The sequence below is a fragment of the Helianthus annuus genome, chromosome 3 (assembly GCF_002127325.2).
Source record: "Helianthus annuus cultivar XRQ/B chromosome 3, HanXRQr2.0-SUNRISE, whole genome shotgun sequence".
In the NCBI taxonomy this organism is placed as follows: domain Eukaryota; kingdom Viridiplantae; phylum Streptophyta; class Magnoliopsida; order Asterales; family Asteraceae; genus Helianthus; species Helianthus annuus.
In genome coordinates this window covers 88733844-88743716 of record NC_035435.2, presented here as the reverse complement: position 1 = coordinate 88743716, position 9873 = coordinate 88733844, and positions in this window count along the sequence as shown.

The following is a 9873-nucleotide window of genomic DNA, read 5'->3' as shown; positions in this document are numbered from 1 at the left end:
GCATATTCTGAAAATATATTTTGAGAATATATCCTGAGAACATATCCTAATCAGGATATTCATAAATGTTATAATCAAGCTTTTATCAAACATAGTTTAAAAAATTTAAACGATTTAGATAAGGTTTTTAAAGGAAAGATCATACCAGAGGTAGAGTGCAACCCTATTCTCAAACTTCAATCCTTTTGCAATCTTTCCAAACAAGATGTCCCCAGTCTGGGACACTTAGCGTACTGGGTCCAAGCGTGATCCTTTGAGCTTCGCACAATTGCTTCAGTAGGAATGTCCCCTGTGCATTATGTCTTTGAACACTTAGAAATTTTCTGGACATCAATCGCAACCGTTTGTGTAATTTTTGTATTACAGGGGATAAACCCTAAAATATCCTGGAGATAAATCGTTAGTGTTCTGGGGATAAACCCGTAGGTATTCTGGAGATAAATCCTTAGTGTTCTGGGGATAAACCCATAGGTATTCCGGGGAAAATCCCAAGTTTTCATGCGCTACAGGCGGGAGTGTATAAACTCCAAGACTTAAAAATGTGAAAACCTTTGAACCTTAGAGAGTATGAAAATACCCTTTCGCGAGAGAGGGTGATCAATCCTCATATACCTTTAGGATCCAGGATATAGCTGACGTGACTGTGTCATCCCAATCAGTCAAAAACCCAATTAAACCTAGGTAGCTTGGGTAAGTCAGGTATCGAATCCATGAAGAGCAGGTGGTCAGTATTGCACGACCCGTTCGATTAGTTAGACTATTTACAAATAATGTACAAGATGATTATGAAGATTGCTATTTTTATTTATTTGTTTGGTTTTTAAAATAAATCGGAATGAACCGAAAAATTGATGTTATCGAAAACAATGATTTATTAACTAAACTTGTAAACTAAACTCCTTAATTGAAAACAGGAATTAAGAATACGGATCACACCCGGTTTCGGTAATTGTAAGTCCTAGGGTTCCTACATGTTTTAATTCAACTCGGTTGCATACGATTAACGGATTTAGTGTACCGTGACTTAGGTGCCAATAGCTATCAACGTCCCGAAGAACGGACAAGAATGCACTTTGTAATCAACACAAGTAAATCCTAACCACGACAATGCATAACTACACATAACCATTTCACAATAACTTTTAACATCGTTCGACAATTTACGAATACGAAACAAATGTAAACTATTGTTAATGGTTTCAAAAATCAATACAAGTTGTCACAAAGTCGAATCAAAGAACAAATGCTAAACCCTAGAAAATACAACTACCTACACCGGGGTGAAATCGAAGAGACTAGCCGCTCATGGTTGGGCGGACGCGATCACCGGCCAACGAACACGAACACGGAGCCATGACCTTGAGTCTTCAAGAGTGGTGGAGGTTAGGGTTGAAGGTGATGATGGAAGGTTGAAGATGGTGGTGATGGTGGAATGATTGAAGGTTAGGGATTATGGAGAATTGGTTAGGTTTTTGATGTTAGAGGTGAAAGAAAGATGTTAGGTGTGGATTAGAGAGGTAGGTGTGTCTCTTAGATGATGAGTAGATGATGTTTATAACCCCCATGACTCGTAACTCTCGAATAATGGCCCCGGAACCGTTTCAACTCGACAAAATATCAAGAAAACACAAGTTTCGCGATTGAACAAACGGGAGCCCGTCGCCGACGGCCCAGACCCCGTCGGCGACGCCCTCTAGATTTGCTGATTTTCTGCGACGACTTGTTTGACTGGTTACGGGCAAAGTTGGCTGACGGGAGTTTCTAGAGCCCGTCTCGGACGGCCTAGAGCCCGTCAGCGACGGCCTCTCTAACTTCAAATCTCCAATTTTCCATTTTGCACTCCTATTTGATCCGTAACGCGTCCCGATTGTCCGTTTTTCATCCCGATGGCTCGTAAAGCTCCCGAAAAGCACCTTAAACTTCGTTAAACCTGCAAAACACAAATCTAATTAAAAGTAGGTTTTTCAAGATTAAAAGTCGAGTAAAAACCCAAACTTAAACATATACAAGCACCGTTATTCGACCACGTATCAATAGCCAACAATAACGAAATTGTCAGCTACTTTTACATGGACTGGTCCCGCTATCTTGAACTATTCCCGGATAGCTTGCGCTCCAGGCGGGGTGTTTAAACACAATTGGAGAGAAAGGTGAATACCTTTAAACCTGTGAAGGGATCAGGATCCCTTAAATGTAAGAGAGGGAGCCAATCCTCTAATCTTTCGAATTATCCTGAATGTATATTCTGGAGCTATATCCCGAAGCATATTCTGCAAAACAACTGTAAACTAAGGTGGGTGTTAGCCTGGCTAACACCCCTCCGATGCTTAAGTCAGTATTAGGTTCAAAAGAATAAATAATATCAAATGTATTAAAAGAGATAGAATTCATACCATCCTGGGTTAGAAATTAAATTCTTAACTCACTTAAAATAGAGCTTTAGGTGTATAGCATTCCAGGATCTTGGTAGCATATCCCTATCCATATTTTTGAGTCGGTATTCTCCTTTCTCGGATTCTGATTCAACCTCATATGGTCCTTCCCACTTTGGAGCTTACTTTCCATTGGCAGGATTAGTAGTATTCTGAAAAGCTTTTCTTAACACCCAATATTCATCTTGGAACCTTCTTGTCCTTATATTCTTGTTATATGCTCTGGATATCCTCTGTTGATATGCTGCCATCCTTAGCTTTGCCGCATCTCTTATTTCATTCACAGTGTCCAATTCCTGACATAGGGCTTCAGGATTCTTCTTAGGATCCTTGAGACTGGATCTTGCTGTAGGTATCACCATTTCTGTCGGGAATACTGCCTCCGCTCCAAATACTAAGGAAAATGGGGTTTGCCCAGTTGCACTCTTTATTGTTGTCCTATCGGCCCGTAAAACAAAGGGTAATTCTTCTGCCCATCTTCCTTTTTTAGCTCCTAGCCTTTTCTTCAAATTGTTGACAATTATCTTGTTCAAGGATTCTGCTGCTCCGTTTGCTTGAGGATGCACTGGTGTGGACGTAATAATTTTAATCCCCCAACTTTTGCAAAAGTCGGTAGTCCTCTTACTTATAAACTGAGAACCATTGTCACAAATTATCTCAGCTGGTACCCTAAACCTAGTCAAGATATTCCTTTTTATGAAGGATACTACTTCTTGGTCTCTAACTTGAACAAATGCTTCAGCTTCAACCAATTTAGAGAAATAATCAGTTATTCCCAGCATGAAGACTTTTCCTCCTGGAGCTTTTGGCAATTTTCCCACTATGTCCATTCCCCACTTCATGAATGGCCAAGGAGAAGCAATAGGATAAAGTGGCTCAGCAGGTTGTTGTAATACATTACTGTGCCTTTGACAAGCATCACATCTTCGAGCATATTCTGCAGCATCTTTCCTCATTGTCGGCCAATAGTATCCTGTTCTTAATACCCTTGAGAATAATGACCTGCCCCCAGTATGGTTACCACAATCCCATTCGTGTATATCCTGAAGCACTTCTTTAGTTTCGGGATCCTCCAAGCACCTCAGATATGGTCCTGCAAGAGATTTCTTATACAAAACATCATTTATAAAAGTGAATCGTGATACCTTCATTCTAAAGGCCTTAGGATTCTCATCCTTTGGCATGTGTCCTTCCTTGAGATATCTCATGATTGGAGCCGTCCAGAACTTAGGATCCTCCTCGGAATACTCATCATCAGGATCCTAGATACTTACTACTTCCTTGTCCTGAGATTTGAGAAGATCCGTCACAGGATACAGGATATGTAATATTCGTATTTGGGTTCCCTCCGTTATCCTGACCGATGATCCTAAATTTGCCAAGGCATCTGCTTCAACATTATCCTCTCTTGGTACCTGTTTAAGTGTAAAAACATCGAAATATCCTGCTAATTTTTTGAGAATTTCGAGATACTCGATCAACTTCTCACCTTTAACTGCATAGGTCCCATTAAAATTATTAGTAATTAACAAGGAATCGACAAATATTTGTAAATTTTTAACATTCATATTCCTGGCTAACTCTAATCCTCAAACAAAGCTTCATATTCTGCTTCATTATTAGTGGCAGGAAATTCACACCTAATAGCCTGGGGTAATATGTCCCCCTATGGAGATTTTAGTAGTATACCCAAACCTACACCTCTTCCATTAGATGCACCATCAGTATATAATGTCCTGGATTTTAAATTTTCTCCTAGCTGTTGTACTTCTAGGTCTACTTCATTTTGCATATCACTGCTGAAATCGGCCACAAAGTCAGCTAGAGCCTGAGACTTTATGGTATTTCTAGGTTCATATACTAGAACATAGGCACTTAATTTTACTGACCACTTAGCCATCCTGCCTGACATCTCAGGTTTCCTAAGCACGTTTTTAACAGGATAATTAGTTTTTAACATGAATCCTATGTGTCTCAAAATAGTGTCTAAGCTTTACTGATGCCATAACTAAGGCCAATATCAATTTTTCTAAATGAGAATATCTTGTTTCAGCATCTAATAAACTTTTGCTAACATAATAGACATGATATTGCTGACCTTCGTGATCCTTTACCAGGACAGCACTTACCGCATTCCCTGAGACTGCAAGATACAGGGATAATGGTTCACCATTCTCGGGCTTCATCAATAGAGGTGCAGTTGAGAGATACTGCTTTAATTCCTACAAGGCTGCTTCATGCTTCTCTCCCCATTCGAATTTCTTATTCTTCTTCAGGATATCGTAGAATTCCTTGCATTTTTCGGAGGATCTTGAGATAAATTTGTTTAATGTTGCTACTCGTCCCGTCAGTCTTTGTACATCCTTCATGTTGGAAGGTGACTTGATATCCAAGATGGCTTTGATCTGTTCTGGGCTTGCTTCTATCCCTCTTTTAGTCACCATATATCCTAAAAACTTTCCTACCCCCACTCCAAAATGGCATTTAGCAGGATTTAGCTTCATGTTGTACTGGTCCAGGATGTGGAATGCTTCTTCAATATCCCGGATATGATCCTCAGCCTTCTTAGATTTTACCACCATATCATCGATGTATTCCTCCATGGTGTCCCCCAGCTTGTCTTTAAACATCATGTTTACCAATCTTTGGTATGTTGTACCTGCATTTTTTAAACCAAAAGGCATAGCAGTATAACAATAAATACATGTCGGTGTCATGAAAGCAGTATCCTCCTGATTCGAGGGTTCCATTTGGATCTGTTAGAATCCTGAGGAGGCATCCATGAAGGTTAACATCTCGTGGCCAGCAGTAGCATCCACCATTGAATCAATATGAGGTAGAGGAAATGGGTCTTTGGGACAAGCTTTGTTCAACTCTGTGTAATCTACACAAACTCTCCATTTCCCATTTTTCTTTTGCACCACAACTACATTTGCTAGCCATTTGGGAAATTTCACTTCAATAATCATCTTGCTCTTTAATAATCTTTCAACTTCTTCGTGAATGATTGTGTTTCGTTCTAGAGCAAACTTCCTTCGTTTCTGTTGGACAGGCTTGAAAGACCTATCAATTCCGAGCTTGTGAGTTATGATATCCTTGGAAACACATGTCATATCCTCATGTTTCCATGCGAATGTTGACATCCTGCATTTCAAAAAGTTTGTCAATTCATTTTCAATATCCCGAGGGATATTGGTTCCTACGAGCACCGAGATATCTGGATTATCCTGATCCAGGATAATTCTCTTTACATCCTGCTCTAAAGCCTCCACGATATCCTGGACTCGCAGCTTTAATTGCTATGCTGCATTGGGCTTTGTCGAGGATTTCATCGAAGAAGAATAACACTCCTTTGCTTCCTGTTGATCACTTTCCACCTTGACTACTCCCCAAGGGGTAGGGATCTTGATGCATTGATGATAGGTTGATGGCACAACTTTCATATCATGGATCCACGGCCTACCCAATATAATATTATAGCAGGTGTTTTGGTCAAAAATTACCGAAGCAATTAAGTGATCCCATTAGTTTTGTTTGGTAGTGTCCTAGTAATACTTTGTAAAAAATATGTTGGTTTGTTAGTTTGCAAAAATAGTTTCAGGATATAGCTCAAGATACCCAGCTATATTAATAATCAAACAATGAGCAAAAATGTAAAGGTTGACACGGGATGTCTCCGGCATAAAACCTCGGGAGCTGACAATCGTCAGCTGCCTTGTTCTTCTTATTGCTTGAATAACGAGGATATAGTGCAGGATATGATACGGATCGACTAGGTGTTACAATGCCATTTGAATACAAGTGTAGGTGTGTTGTGAGTTTTTGCAGCTAGAGAAAGAGTGTACGAGAGATTGTGTGTCCTATCTGATCCGATCAATCCTATATATAGCAAGAGAAAATAACTAACTATGCTAAAAATCTGGGATATTATGCTAAAAATCCGGGATACTTGGAATATGCCCTTCTGAACGTTGGGGGGTTGTTTCAACTCGTTCTCCACATGCATATTAACTGTAAATACGTGATTTAAGCTTCCATAACCGTTACAACATTAATAGCTTTGACCAGCATCCGTAACTCCCATAAAGTATGTCTTTCTTCAATGATGTCCGTTACAAGAGCTATTTTTCCGCCATCAACGTCCTTATCCTAACCAATTTGAGCGGATTTTCAGGATGACTTGGTCCTCATGAACGTTAGTCCCTTGTAACCAACGTTTACAAGCAAATTGTTAGTAATAGTCAGGATACTGCCTCAGGATGTTAACAATATCATGGTCTGGTATCCTGATCATAATCAGCTATCATAAAATCAAGATATAGTGTCAGGATTTGGGCTCAGAATTTCACCCATAACAACTGTCCCAAAAAATATAACTGTTGGATATCCTGATTTGAACGGATATATTTTTTAGTTATTCCAACATGTCTGGTAAGGATATCTGTTTCGAACATTCCTTGATGAGCTTGATAGCTACCCCAAGCCTGTCCTAATGAAAAAAGGAGCCATCTGTTGCCACCAGCTCTAAGCCCTCAGCTGCTGCTGCCGAAGGTTTCTCTTATGATGACCCTGGCTTCATGGAATCCATCGAGCCCATGACCTCCTTCCCTAATAAGGTAAGTACCCAGATCCTGTATCCCGTACATATATACTGAACCTGTATCCTGGTTAGTTTGTCTTTAATGATACCTGTATTTTGTAGGATCTATACCATCTGGTCGTCCTGCACTTAGAACAATTTTAATTTCCTACAAGTAGAATAGTTTTACAGTTGAAGGTGGAGGGATCCTGTGTTTTCAGGACGAAGCCTTCAACTTTTTATGTAAATATGCTTTAAAAACTTAATTGTGTTCTTGGTGGATGGGTCTCTTTTTGAGATGAAACCAAGAATACATCTATTGGACCATTAATAATAAACTAACCTTTTAGCCTTATTTGTTGTTGTTATGTTTTTATTTTGAAAGGTATGTTTTGAATATCCTGATCAAATATCCTGATCAGGATACTGATGAAATGTTTAATACTCTTGTCATCAAAATATTAGACAAAACTTGGTTGAATATGACTTTTTGGAAAACTTAGATCATTTAGATAAGGTTTTCAAGACGTGAAAAATAATAAATCATACCAGAAACACTTAGGCAATAATTTCCAACCTCAGCCTTTGAACCTTTGCAATGTCCCCGGCATGGATGTCCCCTGCCTGTGCAGGATATTGCATCAATATATGACACACTTGAGTATCTCTTCACTTAGTGATTAAACTTCATAACTTTTCACCAACAGAAGAACGTGTGTAAACACAATCGTACTTTGTCATATCTTTGGAACTTGTCAAAAAGTTTAGTTTCTCTGGGGATAAACCCTTAATATTCTAGGGATAAACCCTTAGTATCCTGGGGATAAACCCTTGTTTTCGTGCGCTACAGGCGGGAGTGTATAAACTCCAAGACTTAGAAAGGTGAAAACCTTTAAAGCTTAGAGAGTATGAAAATACCCTTCCGTGAGAGAGGGTGATCAATCCTCATCTACCTTTAGGATCCAGGATATAGCCAATAATAACGAAATTGTCAGCCACTTTTACATGGACTGGTCCCGCTACCTTGAACTATTCCCAGATAACTTGCGCTCCAGGTGGGGTGTTTAAACCCAATTCGAGAGAAAGGTGAATACCTTTAAACCTTTGAAGGGATCAGGATCCCTTAAACATGATAGAGGGGGCCAATCCTCTAATCTTTCAATCCTGAGTATATATCCTGGAGCTATATCCCGAAGCATATTCTGCAAAACACCATCAAACTAAGGTGTGTGTTAGCTTGGCTAACACCCCTCCGATGCTTAAGTCAGTATTGGGTTCAAAAAGAGTAAATAAAATTAGATGAATTTAAGAGAGATAGAATTCATACCATCCTAAGTTAGAAATTAAATTCTAAACTCACTTGAAGTAAGCTTTAAGGTGTATAGCATTCCAGGATCTTGGCAACATATCCCCTTCCGTATTCTTGAGTCGGTATGCTCCTTTCCCAGATTCTGACTCAATTTCATAGGGTCCTTCCCATTTTGGAGCTAATTTTCCATCGGCAGGGTTGGTTGTATTCTGGAAAGCTTTCCTCAACCCCTAATCTCCAACTTGAAATCTTCTAGTCCTTAAATTCTTATTAAATGATTTGGCTATCCTCTGCTGATATGCCGCCATCCTTAGCTTTGCTGCATCTCTTGTTTCATCAACAGTATCCAGTTCTTGACATAAGATTTCAGGATTTGATTCAGGATCCTGCAGTCTTGATCTACTTGTCGGTATCACCATTTCTATCGGGATCACTGCTTCTGCCCCAAATACCAAAGAAAATGGGGTTTGCCTAGTAGCATTCTTCACAGTTGTTCTATCAGCCTATAGGACAAATGGTAGTTCCTCTGCCCATTTTCCTTTTTTGGCACCTAACCTCTTCTTTAAGTTGTTGAAGATTATCTTGTTCGAGGATTCTGCTTGTCCATTTGCTTGAGGATGCACTAGTGTTGATATGATCATCTTAATTCCCCAACTTTTGCAAAAATCAGTAGTTCTTTTGCTGATAAATTGGGATCCATTATCACAAATTATCTCGGCTGGTACTCCGAATCTTGTCAGGATATTCCTCTTTATGAAGGATACCACTTCTTGATCTCTAACTTGGACAAAGGCTTCTACTTCAACCCACTTGGAGAAATAATCCGTCATTGCCAACATGAAAACCTTTCCTCCTGGAGCCTTTGGAAGCTTTCCCACTATATCCATACCCCATTTCATAAACGGCCAAGGGGATACGATAGGATATAATGGTTCTGCAGGCTGATGCAGGATGTTGTCGTGTCTTTGACATGCATCGCATTTTCGAGCATACTCCGCGGCATCCTTTCTCATGGTCGGCCAGTAATATCCTGTACTCAACCTTCGAGAACAGAGATCTACCCTAGTATGGTTGCCACAGTCTCCTTCGTGTGTATCCTGAAGTACCTCCTTGGTTTCAGTATCTTCCAAGCAACTTAGGTACGGACCTGCAAGGGATTTCTTATACAAAATATTATTTATAATAGTAAAACGAGATACCTTCATCCTAAAAGCCTTAGGATTTGCATTCTTTGGGATATCTCCTTCTTGAAGATACTTCACAATTGGAGTCATCCAGGATTCAGGATCCTTCTCAGGATATCCATCACTAGGATCCTGGATACATGCTACTTCTTTATTCTGAGATTTGAAATGTTCCATTGTAGGATACAAGATGTGCACTATTGGTATTTGAGTTCCCTCCGGTATCCTGACAGTAGATCCTAAGTTTGATAGAACGTCAGCTTCAGCATTCTTTTCTCTTGGTACCTGTTCAAGGGTAAAAATTTCGAAATATCCTGCTAATTTTTTAACAATTTCAAGATATCTAGCTAACTTTTCACCTTTTACTGC